The sequence below is a fragment of the Cervus elaphus genome, chromosome 28 (assembly GCF_910594005.1).
Source record: "Cervus elaphus chromosome 28, mCerEla1.1, whole genome shotgun sequence".
Taxonomy (NCBI): Eukaryota; Metazoa; Chordata; class Mammalia; order Artiodactyla; family Cervidae; genus Cervus; species Cervus elaphus.
This window is the reverse complement of record NC_057842.1, coordinates 12937472-12956974: the sequence shown is the minus strand read 5'-3', so window position 1 is coordinate 12956974 and position 19503 is coordinate 12937472. Positions and strand designations below refer to the sequence as shown.

General features: G+C 37.4%; 1 pseudogene across 1 annotated transcript; it reads left to right on the top strand.

Annotated features, from left to right (window-relative positions):
• The first annotated feature begins 6118 nt into the window (after positions 1 to 6118).
• LOC122685187 lies at positions 6119 to 6791 on the top strand (annotated as a pseudogene). Its single transcript, XR_006338305.1, has one exon. The product of XR_006338305.1 is annotated as a cytochrome c oxidase subunit 5A, mitochondrial-like (transcript).
• The last annotated feature ends 12712 nt before the right edge of the window (positions 6792 to 19503 follow it).

Here is a 19503-nt window from a genome sequence, read left to right as displayed (position 1 = left end):
ATTTGTAAAAATAATTAATTCTCTGCATTGCAACTCTTGTGAGTTTTGTTTTGGGTGCCCAGAGATGACCGATCCTTTCCCTCTCAGGGACATTTTCCTCTATGTGTGTTTTATGTACTGAAAGCCTGATGGGCTTTACACTTGTCAATGGTCAGAGTGAAGGCCCCAAGAATGGGCAGGGCAGAATATGGCGGCACTCCATTGGCCGCTGGCATCCTACTGCAGTTAGGAGTCCTCTGGGAGCTTTGCCTAAGTCTTTGTTTTGGCTGCCAGTGGGAGTAGCTCTGAACCCTGAGAGGGCTGCATCTTTTGCATTATCTTTGGGGTTGGCTCATAGGATCACAGGGAAGCCATTGAAAGCCTTATTGGTTTTAAGCCATAAAAAGGTTTCTTGACCTGGAGTCATATTGAAATAGATATATCTTGCAAGATTTGAACTTTTGTATCTCAAACAACTTATTAGAGGTCTGCCATCCTAAACAAGGGGCTTCTCACATGGTGCTAGTGGTAAAGAACCTGCCTGCCAATGCAGGAAACATAAGAGACACCTGTTCGATCCCTGGGCCGGGAAGATCCCTTGGAGAAGGAAATGGCAAGCCACTCCAGTATTCTCACCTGGAGATTCCCTTGGACAGAGGAGCCTGGTGGACTGCAGTCCACAGGGTGGCAGAGAGTCAGCTGGACATGACTAAAGCAACTTAGCACACATGCATGGACATCCTGAACAAATGACCTATAGTTCCTTATGGGAAGATCAGACTGAAGGGGAAAAAATTAGGCAAAGATGAGCATCAACTCATATAAATTAGTAAATGTGTTTCTCTATTTATACCTAACTCATAAGTGTGTGTTCAGCCACTCAGGCTTGTCCAACTCTTTGCGACCCTATGGACTAGAGCCTGCCAGGCTCCTCTCTCCATGGGATTATCCCAGCAAAAATACTAGAGTAGGTTCCCATTTCCTCATCTGGGGGATCTTCCCAACCCAGAGATAGAGCCCACATCTGTGGCTCCTGCCCTGGCAGGTGGATTCTTTACCACTGAGCGGCTTGAGAAGCCCTAAGAAAAATAAGAGCTAAAGTATTCATATAAATCTCAGAAACATAGAAATAAATCCCAATGTTTTTCAAGTTTGTGGGGTCTGGGATAATTTTCAATAAATAAAAGCTAGTTTAGGTTGGGATCAAGATGGCAGAGGAGTGAAGCAGAGCTCACCTTTCTCCGCAGAAACATTGAAAATACATCTACAAGTGGAATGATTCACACAGAACAGCTACTGAATGCTGCCAGAAGACCTCAGATGTATAAAAAGACAAGAAAACCTCTATGTAACTAAATAGGACAAAAGGGAAAAGAAAAAGAAGGAGTCCCTGTGCCCTGGGGAGGGAGCTATAGAAAAAGGAAAGATACCCACCCCCTGGGAAGGCCCCTCACCAGTGTCGAAATTAGACTGGACAGAGGGGGAGCTCAGAGCCTAAGAAGGGAGGGCGCAACTGGTTTGTGAGCAGCAAAACATATAAGGAATCAATAGCAAAGAAGGAACCAATAGCAAAATAACTGAGGCAGAAGAATGGAAAAATGACTTGGAAGATAGAGTGGTGGAAATCTCTGCATGGAAAAGAATAAAGGAAACATAATGAAAAGAAATGAGGACAGTCTCAGAGATCTCTGGGACAACATGAGTTGCACCAACATTTGAATTATAGGGATCCCAGAAGAAGAAGAAGAAAAAGAGAAAGGGCCTGAGAAAATAGTTAAGGAGATCATAGTTAGAAACTTCCCAAATATGGGAAAAGAAATAGTCAACCAGGTCCAGGAAGTGTAGAGATTTCCATACAGGTTAAACCAAGGAAGAAAATGCTGGAACAAACATTAATCAAATTAACAAAAATTAAATACAAAGACAAAATACTAAAAGCAACAAGGTTCATAAAAATTATAAGTAAAGTAAATAAATAAATGCAACAAAAGAAAAGCAATAAATAACATACAGGGGAATCTTCATAAGGTTATCGGCTGACTTTTCAACAGGAGTTCTGCAGGCCAGAAGGGAGTGGCAGGATATATTTAAAATGATGAAAGGGAAAAATCTACAACCAAGAACATGCTACCCAGTGAGGCTTCCACCGAGATTCCACAGAAAAATCAAAAGCTTTACAGACAAGCAAAAGTTAAGAGAATGTAGCAACACCAAACCACCTTTACAACAATTGCTCAAGTAACTTCTCCAGGCAAGAAACAAAAGAGAACAAGAGATGAAGGGAAGAAAAAAGACCTCCCAAAACAATTAAGAAAATGGCAATAGGAACATATATATCAATAATAACTTAAATGTAAATGGATTAAATGCTCCAGCCAAAACACATAGGTTGGCTGAATGGATACAAAAACAAGTCCCCTATATGTGCTGTCTACAAGAGACCCATTTCAGAACTAGGAACACATACAGACTGAAAGCGAGGGGATGGAGAAAGATATTTCATGTAAATAGAAGTCAAGAGGAAGTTGGAGTAGTAATACTCATATCAGACAAAATAATCTTTAAAATACAGACTGTTACAAGAGACAAGGAAGGACACTGTATAATGATTAAGGGATCAATCAAAGAAAAAAATATAACAATTGAATTATTTATGCACCCAATATAGAAGCACCTCAATACAAAAGATTGGAGAAGGCAATGGCAGCCCACTCCAGTACTCTTGCCTGGAAAATCCCATGGATGGAGGAGCCTGGTAGGCTGCAGTCCATGACGTCACTAAGAGTCGGACACGACTGAGCGACTTCATTTTCACTTTTCACTTTCATGCATTGGAGGAGGAAAAGGAAACCCACTCTAGTATTCTTGCCTGGAGAAACCCAGGGACGGGGGAGCCTGGTGGGCTGCCATCTGTGGGGTGGCACAGAGTTGGACACAACTGAAGCGACTTAGCAGCAGCAGCAATACAAAAGATAAATGCTAACAGCCAAAAAAGGGGAAATCAACAGTAACAAAATAACAGTGGGGCACTTTAACACTCCACTTACACCAATGGACAAATCATCCAAACAGAAACTTAATAAGAAAATACAAGCCTTAAATGACACATTAGAACATATAGACTTAATTAATATTTATAGGACAATCTATCCAAAAGCAGGAGACTAAACTTCCTACTCAAGTGCAACACGGAACATTCTCCAAGATAGATCACATCTTGGGTCACAGATCAAGTCTCAATACATTTAAGAAAATTGATATCGTAATCCAGCATCTTTTCTGACCACAACACGATGAGATAAGTAATCAATTACAGCGGGGAAAACGGAAAGAAACAGACACATGGAAGCTAAACAATATACTACTAAATACCAATGGATCACGAAAGAAATCAAAGAGAAAATTTTAAAATACCTAGAGACAAATGAGAATGAAAATGCAATGACCCAAAACCTATGGGATGCAGCAAAAAATAGTTCTAAGAGGTAAGTTCATATCAATATAATCTTACCTCAAGAATTAAGAAAAATCTCAAACAACCCAACCTTATGCCTAGAGCAACAAGAGAAAGAAGAACAAAGCCCGAATTTAATAGAAGGAAAGAAATCATAGAGTCAGAGCAGAAATAAATGAAAAACAAAGAAATAATGGCAAAGATCATTGAAACTAAAAGCTCATTCTCTGAGAAGATAAATTTGGTAAACCTTTAGCCAGACTCATTGAGGAAAAAAAAAAGAGGACTCAAATCAATAAAATTAGAAATGAAAAAGGAGAAGTTAAAACTGACACCACAGAAGTGTAAAGGATCATAAGAGACTACTACAAACAACTGTATCCTAATAAAATGAACAACATGGAAGCAATGGCCAAATTCTTAGAAAGATACAATCTTCTCTAAACTGAACCAGCAAGAAATAGAAAATATTAAAAGACTGATCACAAGCAATGAAATTGAAACTGTGACTGATAATCTTCCAACAAACAAAAGTCTAGGAAAAGATGGCTTCACAGGCAAATTCTATCAAACATTTAGATAAGGATTAACACTCATTCTTTTCAAATTCTTCCAAAAGATTGCAGAAAAAGGAACACTACTAAGCTCATTCTATGAATCCACCATCACCCTGATACCAAAACTAGACAAAAATATCCACCAAAAAAAAATTACAGGCCATTATTACTGTTGAACTTAGACACAAAAATTCTCAACAAAATCCTAGCAAACAGAATCCAACAGTACATCAAGAGGATTATACACCATCATCAAGTAGGGTTTATCCCAGGGATGCAAGGATTCTTCAATATATACAAATAAATCAATGTGATATACCATATTATGAAATTGAGGAAAGAAAACCCATATGATCATCTCAACAGATACAGGAAAACCTTTGATAAAATTCAACACCCTTTTATGATAAAAGCTCTCCAGAAAGTGGGCATACAGGGAACATACTTCAACATGATAGAGGCCATCTATGACAAACCCACAGCAAACATCATTTTCAATGGTGAAAAACTGAAAGCATTTCCTCTAAAATCAGTAATAAGACAAAGATGTACACTCTCACCACTATTATTCAATATAGTTTTGGAAGTCCTAGCCACAGAAATCAGAGAAAAAAATTAAAGTAATACAAATTTAAAAGAGGAAGTAAAACTATCACTGTTTGCAGATGACATGATGCTATACATAGAAAACCCCAAAGATGCTACTGAAAACTACTAGAGCTCATCAATGAATTTGGTAAAATTATAGGATACAAAATTAATACACAGAAATCTCTTGCATTCCTATACACTAAAAACAAAAGATCAGAAAGAGAAACTAAAGAAACAATCCCATTTACCATCGCAACAAAAAGAATAAAATACCTAGGAATAAATCTACCTATGGAGGCAAAAGACCTGTACTCAGAAAACTAAAAGATACTGATGAAAGGAATCAAGGACAACATCAAGAAAGGGAGAGATATACCATGTTGATTCACCATAGTCAAAAATAAACTCAAAGTGGAATAAAGCCCTAAATGTAAGAATGAACACTATGAAACTCTTTCAGGAGAACATAAGCAGAACATTCCTTGACAGAAATCACAGTGAGATCTTTTCTGAACCACATTCTAGAGTAATGAAGATAAAAACAAGAATAAACAAATAGGATCAAATTAAAAGCTTTTGCACAGCAAAGGAAAACAATAAACAAAATGAAAAGACAGTCCTCAGAATGGAAGAAAATATTTGCAAACAAAACTACTGACAAAAGATTAATCTTCAAAATATACAGACAACTCATGCAGCTCAACATCAAAAAACAAACAAACCTGAGAAAAAATGTCCAAATAGACATTTCTCCAAAGAAGACATGCAGATGGCCGACAAACACATGAAACAGTGCTCAACATCACTAACTATTAGAGAAATGCAAGTCAAAATTATAATGAGGTATCAACTCACACCAGTCAAAATGACCATCATCAAAAAATCCATAAACAATAAATGCTGGAGAGGGTGTAGAGAAAAGGGTACCCTCCTACACTGTTGATGGAAATGTTAACTGGTACATCCACTATGGAGAATAGTATGGAATTTCCTTCAAAAACTAAAAATAGAGCAATCATGTGACCCAGTAATCCCACTACTGGGCATACATCCTGAGAAAACCATAATTCAAAAAGATACATGCACCCCAATGTTCATTGCAGCACTATTTACAATAGCCAAGACATGTAAATAACCTCAATGTCCATCAACAGGAGAAAGAATAAAGATGTGATACATTTGTGTGTGTATGTTTACACAATGGAATATTACTCAGCCATAAAAAAGAACAAATAATGCCATTTGCAGCAACGTGGATCAATCAAAGATTGTCATATTGAAGTCAGACACAGAAAGACAAATATCATACGATATCTCATATGTGGACTCTTACCAAAAAAATAGTACAAATGAACTTATTTACAAGACAGAAGTAGAGTCACAGATGTAGATAAGAAACTTATGGTTACCAGGGAATAAGAGAGGCAGGGATAAACTGGGAGCATAGAGAACCTACTGTGAAGCACAGGGAACTCTACTCAATACCTTGTAAGGGTCCATATGGGAAAAGAATCTTTGAAACAAAGAGTAGCTCTTCAGCCCTAACCTGTGCGCCGCCGTCGCCGTCATGCTAGGCGCCGCTGTCCGCCGCTGCTCTGTAGCTGCAGCCGCCGTCGCCCGGGCCAGCCCTCGAGGCCTCCTGCACCCCACTCCGGCCCCCGGTCCCGCCGCCGCTGTCCAGTCACTTCGCTGCTACTCCCATGGGTCACATGAGACAGGCGAGGAGTTTGATGCTCGCCGGGTGACATACTTCAATAAGCCAGATACTGATGCTTGGGAGTTGTGTAAAGGGATGAACACACTTGTTGGCTATGACCTGGTTCCAGAACCCAAAATCATTGATGCTGCTTTGCTGGCATGCAGACGTTTAAATGATTTTGCTAGTGCCGTTCGCATCCTAGAGGTTGTTAGGGCAAAGCAGGACCTCATAAGGAAATCTACCCCTATGTCATCCAGGAACTTAGACCAACTTTGAATGAACTGGGAATCTCCACTCCAGAGGAACTGGGCCTTGACAAAGTGTAAACCCCATGGGTAAGATGGGCTTCCCAAGGACTTACTGATAATGCTACTTGATTGTAAACAGTCACCTGGAAATACTGATGATAACATATTACCTTATTCGAACAAGTTTTCCTTTGTTGAGTACCAAACCATGTAATGTAACTTGGACTTTAATAAAAGGGAAATGAGTTTGAACTGAAAAAAAATAAATAAAACAAAGAGTAGTATATGTACATATAACTGATTCACTTTGCTATACACCTGATACTAACAAAACATGGTAAATCAACTATACTCCAATAAAATTTTTCTAAAAGGCCAGATTAAGTTTGTTGGCTTAATAAAAATAGGCATGACTTCAGAGTTGTCCACGTTAAACATACTGCAGTCATGCAAATTTTTCTACCTAGGTTTACTAGTCAAACAAGCTTATGTTATCTCTATTAGATGTTGAAGATTGTAAAATTATAAATTCAACATAAGACTTAAACATAAAATAAAAAATAAATTATGAATGTATTTCAAGAAAGGCAATAAAAAAGGTTTAGGAAGAGCCATATGTTCCAACTTTTAGATTTTTTGCTTCTCTGTGTGGGTTTTTTTCATACTTTTCTGATTAGTCTACAGGAAAAGCAACTCAAGATGACGGATAGCTTTCCTTAATGTCTCATGAAATTTTGATGAGCAATTCAAGCACAGTTTGCTAAAAAACAAATGAATTAAATGGATGTAAATGGGATAAAAGTATATAAATGTATATAAAAGTATATAATAGAAGTATAAATACTTTTATATATATAAAAGTATATATATATATAAGTATAAATACTTATATAAAAGTATATAATAATTGTTTTATAAAATATGTTAAAAATAATTTCAAAACCTTTTTGGTATCTTAAAACCTCAAAGTTAACACTAACAAGTTAAATGATGGATATTCATTGACTATCAAGGCCCTTTCCAGATACCATAAAATACTGAAACATTAATTTCTAAACTTAAGTTTATCTATTCTTGACTTCTTAAGCTTTACAGAGCCAAAGGATATTTGAGTCTGCTGATATGTATATTTATTTTGTCACATGGAAAATTTGTATTAGGGAAAAAATGTACCTACAAATTATGAGATGATATATTCATAAAATATATTCATTTGCTATAGAATGCTAGTATTATGATAGGCAATCAATAAATATAAAGGAAATTACTAGAAACTAGAAAGGTGAAAGGAAAGTAGTATGTATTTTTAATTAAAAAATGGGGGGAGAAGGCATGAGATATGAATGACTTGTTTCTGTTAAGGGAAAAAAAAGACTAATTTTGTCCTAAAATAAAGTGACTGGTTGTTCCAGGCCCAAGAAACAAGAAATGAAAATGATTAGCACAAAATCTAAATGGATATATTTAGGAATTTGCAGAAGATCTATGGGGGAAAAGTTTTTTATGTTGCAAGGTCAAAGATGACTCAGATGAAATGGATTTATTTATGAGTTTTCTAAATGAGCTCAATAATATGCTGATAAAAAGCTAGTATCTCATTTGCTCTCAGTTAAAATGAAAAAGTTGCAGCTCTGCTTGGTGGGGGATCAAGACAATGGAGTAGGAAGACCCTGAACTCATCTTCTTTATGGTAACACCAAAACTGCAACTACTTACAGAACAACTATCTATTCCCTGAATACTAGAAGAAAGATGCAGGGGAGCAAGAAGACCTGGTAGGAGGAGTGCAGATGTGGTTTTTTGGGTCAGCAACCCACAAATGGAGGGAAACCACAACCATCACCATCCTTACTGAGAGTGAGGAGCCTGGGGCTCCCAACATGGAGAATGAGCCCCCAGAAAGTCCAGCTTTGAAAACACGTAGGATTTGGGGTTGAGTGAGCAGAACAGTAGGCAACAGACTGTGCTCTTAAAGGGCATGTGCAAAATCTCACATGCCCTAAGTCCCAGCACGGATGCAATGGTTTGACAGGAGCCTGAGTCACTCTCATTTACTGATCTTGCAGGCAGTCCTTCAGAGGCCGGAGGCATGTGGGATCCCCCTAGGAAATGAGATGCTGGCAGCAACCATTTGGGGGATCTCATTCAACCATGATAGCACCAGCACTGGTTAGAGCTATTTCTTATTTAGTTTTTTTCTTTTTAATTTTTTTGGCTGTCATGCACTGTATGCAGGTATCTTTGTTCCCCGACCAGAAATTGAACCTACACCCCCTGCACTGGAAGCAGGGAGTCTTAACCATTGGACAACTAGGAAATTCCTCATTTTATTTTTAATTGAAGTATACTTAATTTATAATATCATGTTATTTTCAGATATATAGCACAGAGATTTAGCTATATATATATATATATATATATATATGTAGATAGATATGTTGAAACTAATGTATTAACTTCAGGTAGACATCACAGTAATTTTGTCATTATATATATATAATATGAAATATATATAAAGTAATCTGAAAAGAATATATATATATATTATTTTTAGATTATCTTCCCTTTTAGGTTATTCAAAATATTGAGTATACTTTCTTGTGCTATACAGTAGGTTCTTGTTGGCCATCTACTTTTTAAATTTATTTATTTTTTAATTGAAGGATAATTGCTTTGCAGAATTCTGCTGTTTTCTGTCAAATCTCAACATGAATCAGCCATAGGTATACATATATCCTCTCCCTTTTGAAACTCCCTCCCATCTCCCTCCCCATCCCACCCCTCTAGGTTGATACAGAGCCCCTGTTTGAGTTTCCTGAGACATACAGCAAATTCCCGTTGACTCTCTATTTTACATATGATAATGTAAGTTTTCATGTTACTCTTTCCATAATATCTCATCCTCTCCTCCCCTCTCCCCATCTCCATATGTCTATTCTCTATGGCTGTTTCTCCATTAATGCCCTGTAAATAAATTCTTCAGTACCATTTTAGATTCCATATATATGCATTAGAATATGATATTTATCTTTCTCTTCCTGACTTACTTCACTCTGTATAATAGGTTCTAGGTTCATCCACCTCATTGGAACTGATGCAAATGCATTCCTTTTTATGGCTGAGTAATATTCCATTGTGTATATGTACCACAACTTCTTTATCCATTCATCTGTTGATGGACATCCAGGTTGCTTCCATGTTCTAGCTATTGTAAATAGTGCTGCAATGAACAATGGGATATATGTGTCTTTTTTGATTTTGATTTCCTCAGGGTATATGCCTAGGAGCGGGATTGCTGGGTCATATGGTGGTTTTGTTCCAAGTTTTTAAAGGAATGTCCATACAGCCTTCCACAGTGGCTGGATCAATTTACACTCCCACCAACAGTGTAAGAGGGTTCCCTTCTCTCCACACCCCCTCCAGCATTTATTGTTTGCAGACTTTTTGATGATGGTCATTCTGACTGGTTTGAGGTGATATCTCATTGTAGTTTTGATTTGCATTTCTCTAATAGTGGGGGATGTTGAGCATATTTTCATGTTCTTGCTAGGCATCTGTATGTCTTCTTTGGAGAAATGTCTGTTTAGGTCTTTTTTCTACTTTTTGATTGGGTTGTTTTTCTGGCATTGAGTTGTATGAGCTGCTTGTATATTTTGGGAACTAACCCTTTTTCAGTTGTTTCATCTGCTATTATTTTCTCTCATTACAAGGGTTGTCTTTTCACCTTGCCTATCATATCCTTTGCTGTGCAAAAGCTTTTAAGTTTAATCATGTCCCACTTGTTTACTTTTCTTTTTATTTCCATTACTCTAGGAGGTGGGTCATAGAGGATCTGCTTTGATTTATGTCATCAAGTGTTCTGCCTATGTTTTCCTCTAACAGTAAAACAGTTTCTGGTCTTACATTTAGGTCTTTGATCCATTTCAAGGTTATCTTTGTGTATGATGTTAGGAAGTGTTGTAATTTCAGTCTTTTACATGTGGCTGTCCAGTTTTCCAAGCATCTCTTATTGAAGAGGCTGTCTTTCCCCCATTGTATATTCTTGCCTCCTTTGTCAAAAATAAGGTACCCATATGTGCATGGGTTTATTTCTGGGCTTTCTATCTTGTTCCATTGGTCTGTATTTCTGTTTTTGTGCCAGTACCATACTGTCTTGATGACTGTAGCTTTGTAGTATAATCTGAAGTCAGGAAGATTGATTCCTCCAGCTCCATTCTTCTTTCTCAAGACTACTTTGTCTATTCAAGGTCTTTTGTGTTTCCATATGAATTGTGAAATTTTTGTTCTAGTTCTGTGAAAAATACCACTGGTAATTTTATAGGAATCACATTGAATCTGAAGATTGCATTTGGTAGTATACTTATTTTCATAATATTGATTCTTCCTACCCAGGAATGTGGAATCTCTCTATATCTGTTTATGCCATCTTTGATTTCTTTCATCAGTGTCTTATAGTTTTCTGAATACAGTTCTTTTGTCTCCTTAGATAGGTTTATTCCTAGATATTTAATTCTTTTTGTTGCAATGATGAATGGGATTGATTCCTTAATTTCTCTTTCTGATTTTTCATTGTTAGTATATAGAAATACAAGTGATTTCTGTGTATGGATTTTGTATCCTGCAACTTTCCTAAATTCACTTGTTAGCTCTAGTAATTTTCTGATACTATCCTTAGGATTTTATACATACAGCATCCTGTAATCAGCAAATAGTGGGAGCTTTACTTCTTTTCCAATCCAGATTCCTTTTATTTCTTTTTCTTCTCTAATTGCTATAGCTAGGCCTTCCAAAACTATGTTGAATAATAGTGGTGAAAGTGGACACCCTTGTCTTGTTCCTGATCTTATAGAAAATGCTTTATGTTTTTCACCATTGAGAATAATGTTTGTTGTGGGCTTATCATATATGGCCTTTGCTATGTTGAGGTGGATTCCTTCTATGCCCATTTTTTGAAGAGTTTTAATCATAAGTGGATGCTAAATTTTGTCTCTTTTTCTTCATCTGATATTATCATGTGGTTTTATCCTTCAATTTGTTAATATAGTGTATCACATTGATTGATTTGTCTATATTGAAGAATCCTTGCATCCCTGGAATAAACCCAAGTTGCTCATGCTGTGTGGGCTTTTTAATGTGCTGCTGGATTTTGTTTGCTAAACTTTTGTTGAGGATTTTTGCATCTATGTTCATCAGTGATATTGGCCTGTAGTTTTCTTGTTGTGTGTTGTCTTTGTCTGGTTTTGATATCAGGGTGATGGTGGCCTCATAGAATGAGTTTGGAAGTGTTCCTTCCTCTGTAATTTTTTGAAAGCATTTTAAAAGGATAGGCATTAACTCTTCTCTAAATGCTTGGTAGAATTCACCTCTGAAGCCATCTGGTCCTGGGCTTTTGTTTTTTGGGAGATTTTTGATCACAGGTTCAATTTCAGTGCTTGTAATTGGGTTGTTCATAATGTCTATTTCTTCCTGGTTCAGTTTTGAAAGATTGAACTTCTCTAAGAATCTGTCCATTGCTTCCAGGTTATCCATTATATTGCCATATAGTTGTTCAAAATAGTCTCTTATAATCCTTTGTATTTCTGCATTGTCTGTTGTAACTTCTTTTTCATTTCTAATTTTGTTGATTTGATTCTTCTCTCTTTTTTACTTGATGAGTCTGGCTAAAGGTTTGTCAATTTTGTTTATCTTCTCAAAGAACCAGCTTTTAGTTTTATTAAATCTCTACTACTGTTTCTTTCATTTCTTTCTGCTCTGATCATTATGATTTCTTTCCTTCTTCTAAGTTTTGGGGTGTTTTGTTCTTTTTTTCCCAGTTGTTTTAGGTGTAAAATCAGGTTGTCTATTTGACGTTTTTCTTGTTTCTTGAGGTAGGACTGTATTGCTATAAATTTCCCTCTTAGAACTGCTTTTGCTTCATCCCATAGGTTTTGAGTTGTCATGTTTTCATTGTCATTTGTTTCTAGGATTTTTTTTTATTTCCCTTTGGATTTATTTTTGTTATTTAGAAACATATTGTTTAATCTCCATGTGTTTGTGTTTTTTACAGTTTGTTTTTTTCTTGTAATTGATATATAATCTCATAGCATTGTGGTCAGAAAAGATGCTTGTTATGATTTCAATTTTCTCACTTTCAGTATATATGTGTCTTTAGGTCTGAAGTGGGTTTCTTGTAGACTGCATATATATAGGTCTTATTTTTGTATCCATTCAGCCAGTCTGTGTCTTTTGGTTGGAGCATTTAATCCATTTACATTTAAAGCATTTGTTGATATATATGTTCCTACTGCCATTTTCTTAATTGTTTGGGGTTTGTTTTTGTGTATCTTTATCTTCTATTTCCTGACTACATAAGTCACTTTAACATTTGTTGTAAAGCTGGTTTGGTGGTGCTGAATTCTCTTAACTTTTGCTTGTCTGAAAAGCTTTTGATTTCTCCATTAGTTTTCAATGTGATCCTTGCTGGGTAGAGTAATTTTGGTTGTAGATTTTTCCCTTTCAGTACTTTAAATATATCCTGCCATTCCCTTCTAGCCTGCAGAGTTTCTGCTGAAAGATCAGCTGTCAAATGTAGGGGGTTTTCCTTGTATGTTACTTGTTGCTTTTCCTTTGCTGCTTTTAATATTCTTTCTTTCTGTTTAATCTTTTATAGTTTGATTAATATGTGTCCTGGTGTGTTTCTCCTTGGGCTTATCCTGTATGGGACTCTTCATACCTCTTGGACTTGATTGACTATTTCCTTTTCCATATTAGGGAAATTTTCAACTATAATCTCTTCAAAAATTTTCTCATACCCTTTATGTTTCTCTTCTTCTTCTGGGACCCTTTTGATTCGATTGTTGGTGCATTTGATATTGTCCCAGAGGTCTCTGAGACTATCCTCAGTTCTTTTCATTCTTTTTAATTTATTCTGCTCTTCAGCAGTGATTTCCACCATGTTACCTTCCAGCTCACTGATCTGTTCTGCTTCATATATTCTGCTATTGATTTCTTCTAGAGTATTTTTAATTTCAGTAATTATGTTGTTTGTCTCTCTATGTTTATTCTTTAATTCATCTAGGTCTTTGTTGATTCTTACATTTTCTCCATTCTGTTTTCAAGGTTTTTGATCATCTTTACTGTCATTATTCTGAATTCTTTTTCAGGTAGTTTGCCTGTTTCTTCATTTTTTTGGACTTGTGTGTTTCTAGCTTGTTCCTTCGTTTGTGCAGTACTTCTCTGCCTGTTCATAATTTTTTTAAACTTACTGTGTTTGAGGTCTCCTCTTCCCAGGCTTCAAGGCTGATTCTTTCTTCCTTTTGGTTTCTGCCCTCTAAGATTGGTCCAGTGGTTTGTGTAGATTTCGTAAGGGTGAGACATGTGCTGAGTTTTGTTTTGTTTTGTTTTTTTCCTCTGATGGGCAGGGCTGAATGAGGTGATAATCCGTTCTTCTGATGTTTGTATTTTTGCCTTCTTTGTTGTTTGGATGAGGCATCCTGCACAGGGTGCTACTGGTAATTGGGTGGTGCCAGGTCTTGTATTCAAGTGGCTTCCTATGTGGGAATTCTCACTATTTTATATTGCCTAGGGTTATGAGTTCTCTGGTAGTGTAGGGTGTTGGCATGAGTGCTCCCACTCCAAAGGCTCAGGGCTTGATCTCTGTCTGAAGCGAGGTCCTGAAGCAAGTGACACCTCATTGCGTGCAGTGGGTGCAGGAGCAGTCATCTATTTTCATATATAGTATTCTCTATCTGCTAATCCCAAATTCCTAATTTATCCCTTCCCCCACATCCCTTTCCCTTTTGGTAAAGATAAGTTCTTTTTTCATGCCTGTGAGTTTCTGTTCTGTAAATAAGTTCATTTGTATCATTTTTTAGATTCTACATATGTGTTATCATATATTTATTTTTCTCTGTCTTACTTCACTTAGTATGATAATTTCTAGGTTTATGTTGTGGGAAATTGCATTATTTTATTCTTTTACAAGGTTGAGAAATATTCCACTGTATATATGTACCACATCTTTATCCATTCCTCTGTTGATGGACACTTGGGTTTCTTCATATATTGGCTATTGTGAATAGTGCTGCAGTGAACACTGGGGTACATGTATTTTTTAAATTATGGTTTTCTGTGTATATATATATGCCAAGGAGTGGGAATGCAAAGTCATATGCTAGCTCTGTTTTTAGTTTTTAAAGCAAATTCCATACTATACTCCACAGTGGCTGTACAAATTTATATTCCCACCAACAGAGTCAGACGATTTCCTTTTCTCCACATGCTGTCCAGCATTTATTTGTAGATTGTTTTGATGATGACTATTCTGACTGGTGTGAGGTGACACTTTATTGTAGTTTTGATTTGAATTTCTCTCATAATTATCAATGTTGAGCATATTTTCATGTGTCTTTTGACCATCTGTATGTCTTCTTTGGAGAAGTATCTGTTTAGATCTTCTGCCCATTTTTTTATTAGGTTCTTTGATTTTTTTGACAATGAACTGTATAAACTGTTTTATATATTTTGGAGATTAATCCTTTGTCAGTTGCTTCATTTGCAAATATTTTCTCCCATTCTGAGGATTGTCTTTACATCCTGTATATGGTTTCCTTTTCAGTGCAAAGCGCTTAAGTTTAATTAGATCCCATTCACTTATTTTTGCTTTTATGTCCATTACTATAGGAGAAGGAGCCAAAAAAATCTTGCTGCAATCTATGTCAAAGACAGTCTTATGTTTTCCCATATGAGTTTTAAAGAATCTAGTCTTACATTTAGGTCTTTAATCCATTTTGTGTTTATTTTTATGTATGTGTTAGGGAGTGTTCTAATTTCATTCTTTTATAACTAGTTGTCCAGTTTTCCCAGCACCACTTATTGAAGAGGCTATCTTTTCTCCATTATATATTCTTGCATTCTTTGTCATAGATTAATTGACCATAGATTCATGGGTTTATTTCTGGGCTTTCTATCCTCTTCCATTGATCTATTTCTGTTTTTGTGCCAGTAGCATACTGTTATGATTATTCTAGCTCCATAGTGTAGTCTGAAGTCAAAGAACCTGATTCCTCTGGTTCCGTTTTTCTTTCTCAAGATTGCTTTGGCTATTCTGCATCTTTTGTTTTCCCATACAAATAGTAAAATTATCTTTTCTAGTTCTGTGAAAAATAAAATTGGTAAATTGATAGTGATTGCATTGTATCTGTATATTTCTTTGGGGAATATAGTCATTTTGACAATATTGAAGACTTGAACAATATTGACTCTTCCAATCCAATGACATAGTATATCTTTGCAACTATTTGTGTCATCTTCAACTGCTTTCATCAGCATCTTATAATTTTCAGAGTACAGGTCTTCTGCCTCCTCAGGTAGGTTTATTCCTAGGTATTTAATTCTTCTTGATGAGATACTAAGTGGCCTTTTTTCTATAATTTCTTTTCTCATTGTCAGTGTATAGAAATACAACTGATTTCTATGCATTAATTTTTCAAATTTACTAAGTTGACTAATGAGCTCTAGTAGTTTTTCTGGTCACAACTTTGTTGTTGTTGTTCAGTCAGTCAGTCATGTCTGACTCTTTGCGACCTCATGAATTGCAGCATATCAGGCTTCCCTGTCCTGCACTATCTTCAGGAGCTTGCTCAAACTCATGTCCATCGAGTGGGGGATGCCATCCAACCATCCCATCCCCTGCTGTCCCCTTCTCCTCCAACCCTCAATCTTTCCCAGCATCAGGGTCTTTCAAAATGAGTTGGCTCTCACATCAAGTAGGCCAAAGTATTGGAGCTTCAGCATCAGCATCAGTCCTTCCAATGAATATTCAGGGCTGATTTCCTTTAGGATGGACTGGTTGGATCTCCTAGCAGTCCAAGGGACTCTCAAGATCTTCTCCAGCATCACAGTTCAAAAGCATCAATTCTGCAGTTTCAGCCTTCTTTATGGTCTGACTCTCACATCTGTACATGACTACTGGAAAAACCATAGCTTTTACTGTATGAATCTTTGTCAGCAAAGTGATATCTCTGCTTTTAATACTCTGTCTAGGTTTGTCATAGCTTTTCTTCCAAGTTTACCTCTGGGATTTTCTATGTATAGTGTCACATCATCTACAAACAGTGACGATTTTACTTCTTTTCCTATGTGAATTTCTTTTCTTTTTTCTTCTCTGATCACTGTAGCTACAACTGCTGAAACTTTATTGAACAAAACTGGCAAAAGTGTACACTCTTGTCCTGGTCCTGATCTTAGAGCAAATGCTTTCAGCTTTTCACCATCAAGTATGATATTACCTGTGGGCTTGTCATTGGCTGCCCTGGTGGCTCAGAGGTTAAAGCGTCTGCCTGCAACGCAGGAGACCTGGGTCTGATCCCTGGGTCAGGAAGATCCCCTGGAGAAGGAAACGGCAACCCACTCCAGTATTCTTGCCTGGAAAATCCCATGTACAGAGGAGCCTGGTGAGCTACAGTCCTTGGGGTCGCAAAGGGTCGGACATGACTGAGCGACTTCACTTTCACTTTCACTTGTCATATATGGCCTTTACTGTGTTGAGGTAGGCTCCCTCTGGGTTTCCCTGTTAGCTGAGCTAACAGGAGACCTGGTTTGACTTCTGATCAGGAAGATCCGACCTGGTTTGACTTCTGATCAGGAAGATCCCCTAGAGAAGGGATAGACTACCCACTCCAGTATTCTTGGGCTTCTTTGGTGGCTCATTGGTAAAGAATCTGCCTGCAATCCTGGAGACCTGGGTTTGATCCCTGGATTGGGAAGATTCCTTGGAGGAGGGCGTGGAACCCACTCCAGTATTCTTGCCTGGAGAATCCTCATAGACAGAGGAGCCTGGTGGTGTGTGGTCCGTGGGGTCACAAAGAGTGACCACTCATTGGACACAATGAGTGACTAAGAAGAGCATAGCAGTCTCCCTCTATGCCCTTTTTCTGGAGACCTTTTATCATAAATGGATGTTGAATTTTATCCAAAGTTTTTTTTTTTGTATCTAATGAGATGATCATTGGCTTTTATTCTTCAATTTGTTAATGTGATATATCACACTACTTGATTTGCAGATACTGAAAACTCCTTGCATCCCTGGGATAAATAACATTTGATCATTGTATATGATCTTTTTAATCTATTTGCTAGTATTTTGTTGAGGATATTTGTGTCTAACTTCAACAGTAATAATGACCTGTGATTTTCTCTTTTTGGTGGTTATTTTGTCTCTTGTTGTTATCAGGGTGATGGTGGCCCCAAAGAATGAGTTCTAAAGTGTTCCTTCCTCTGCAATTGGTAGAATCGTTTCCAAAGATAGGTGTTAGCTTCAGTTCAGTTCAGTCACTCAGTCATGTCCGACTCTTTGTGACTCGATGAATCACAGCACGCCAGGCCTCCCTGTCCATCACCAACTCCCGGAGTTTACTCAAACTCATGTCCATCGAGTCAGTGATGCCATCCAGCCATCTCATCCTCTGTCACCCCCTTCTGCTCCTACCCACAATCCCTCCCTCCCAGCATCAGGGTCTTTTTCAGCGAGTCAACTCTTCGCATGAGGTGGCCAAAGTATTGGAGTTTCAGCTTCGGCATCAGTCCTTCCAATGAACACCCAGGACTGATCTCCTTCAGGATGGACTGGTTGGATCTCCTTGCAGTCCAAGGGACTCTCAAGAGTCTTCTCCAACACCACAGTTCAAAACCATCAATTTTTCAGCGCTCAACTTTCTTCACAGTCCAACTCTCACATCCATACATGACCACTTGAAAAACCATAGCCTTGACCAGACAGACCTTTGTTGGCAATGTAATGTCTCTGCTTTTTAATATGCTATCTAGGTTGGTCATAACTTTCCTTCCAAGGAGTAAGCATCTTTTAATTTCATGGCTGCAGTCACCATCTGCAGTGGTTTTGGGGCCCAAAATAATAAAGTCTGACACTGTTTCCACTGTTTCCCCATCTATTTCCCATGAAGTGATGGGACCAGATGCCATGATCTTAGTTTTCTGAATGTTAAGCTTTAAGCCAACTTTTTCACTCTCCTCTTTCACTTTCATCAAGAGGCTTTTTAGTTCCTCTTCACTCTCTGCCATAAGGGTGGTATCATCTGCATATCTGAGGTTATTGATATTTCTCCCAGCAATCCCAAACCCCAGGGTGACCCACCTGGGGGTGTGGGACTTGACTGTATTGAGTCTGCCCCTCCTGCCTATCTCATTGTAGTTCCTTCTTTACGTCTTTCATTGTAGAACATCTTTTCTGGTAGGTCCCAGTCTTTTTCACTGACAGTTGCTCTGTAAATAGCTGTAATTCTGTTGAGCTCCTGGGAGGAGCTCAGGGTCTTTTTCTTCTGCCCTCTTGGCCACTTTTTTGAGATTCCTTTTTAAAAGTTACAGCAAAACAGACTTTAAAAGAGCCTATATGATAAATCACTATTCTTTTGGTACGTGATGAAGCCAAGATTCATCAGAGTAGACTTGTTTTACAAATGAATTCATCTTCCTTCAATTATCTTTGATAAAAATGGGGGTGATTCCCAGGGGGAAATTATGTTTCAGTAAAAGCTGTAACACACCCTCTTGGTTGAACTGTGCAGGGCTCACTGACTGGGCCTTTTCTCCTCTTTGTTTCTGATTCCTGTCATTTTGTGCATTTTGTCATTAATTAATATTTCTAAGTTTTCTCCCACCTTCTCAACTTTACATCACTGTAAACTAAAATTGCCCTTTATCAGCCTGCAAGCTGAAGCTGGATGACTTGATATAAATTTCAAAAAAATCACCAAAACTGATCATGTATTGAATACAGCCCTCATGCCTGCTGTAGGCCACTCAGAAATTTCACCATGATATCACCTGATGCCATCACCAGAGATGGTCAACCTACAAAAAAAAAATTAGATTGCCCTTCCCTATTCTCACTCTACTACCTAAAGATGCTTCAGGGGCTTCCCTGGTGATCCAGTGGCTAAGAATCCATCTTGCAATGCAAAGGAGGCCAGTTCAATC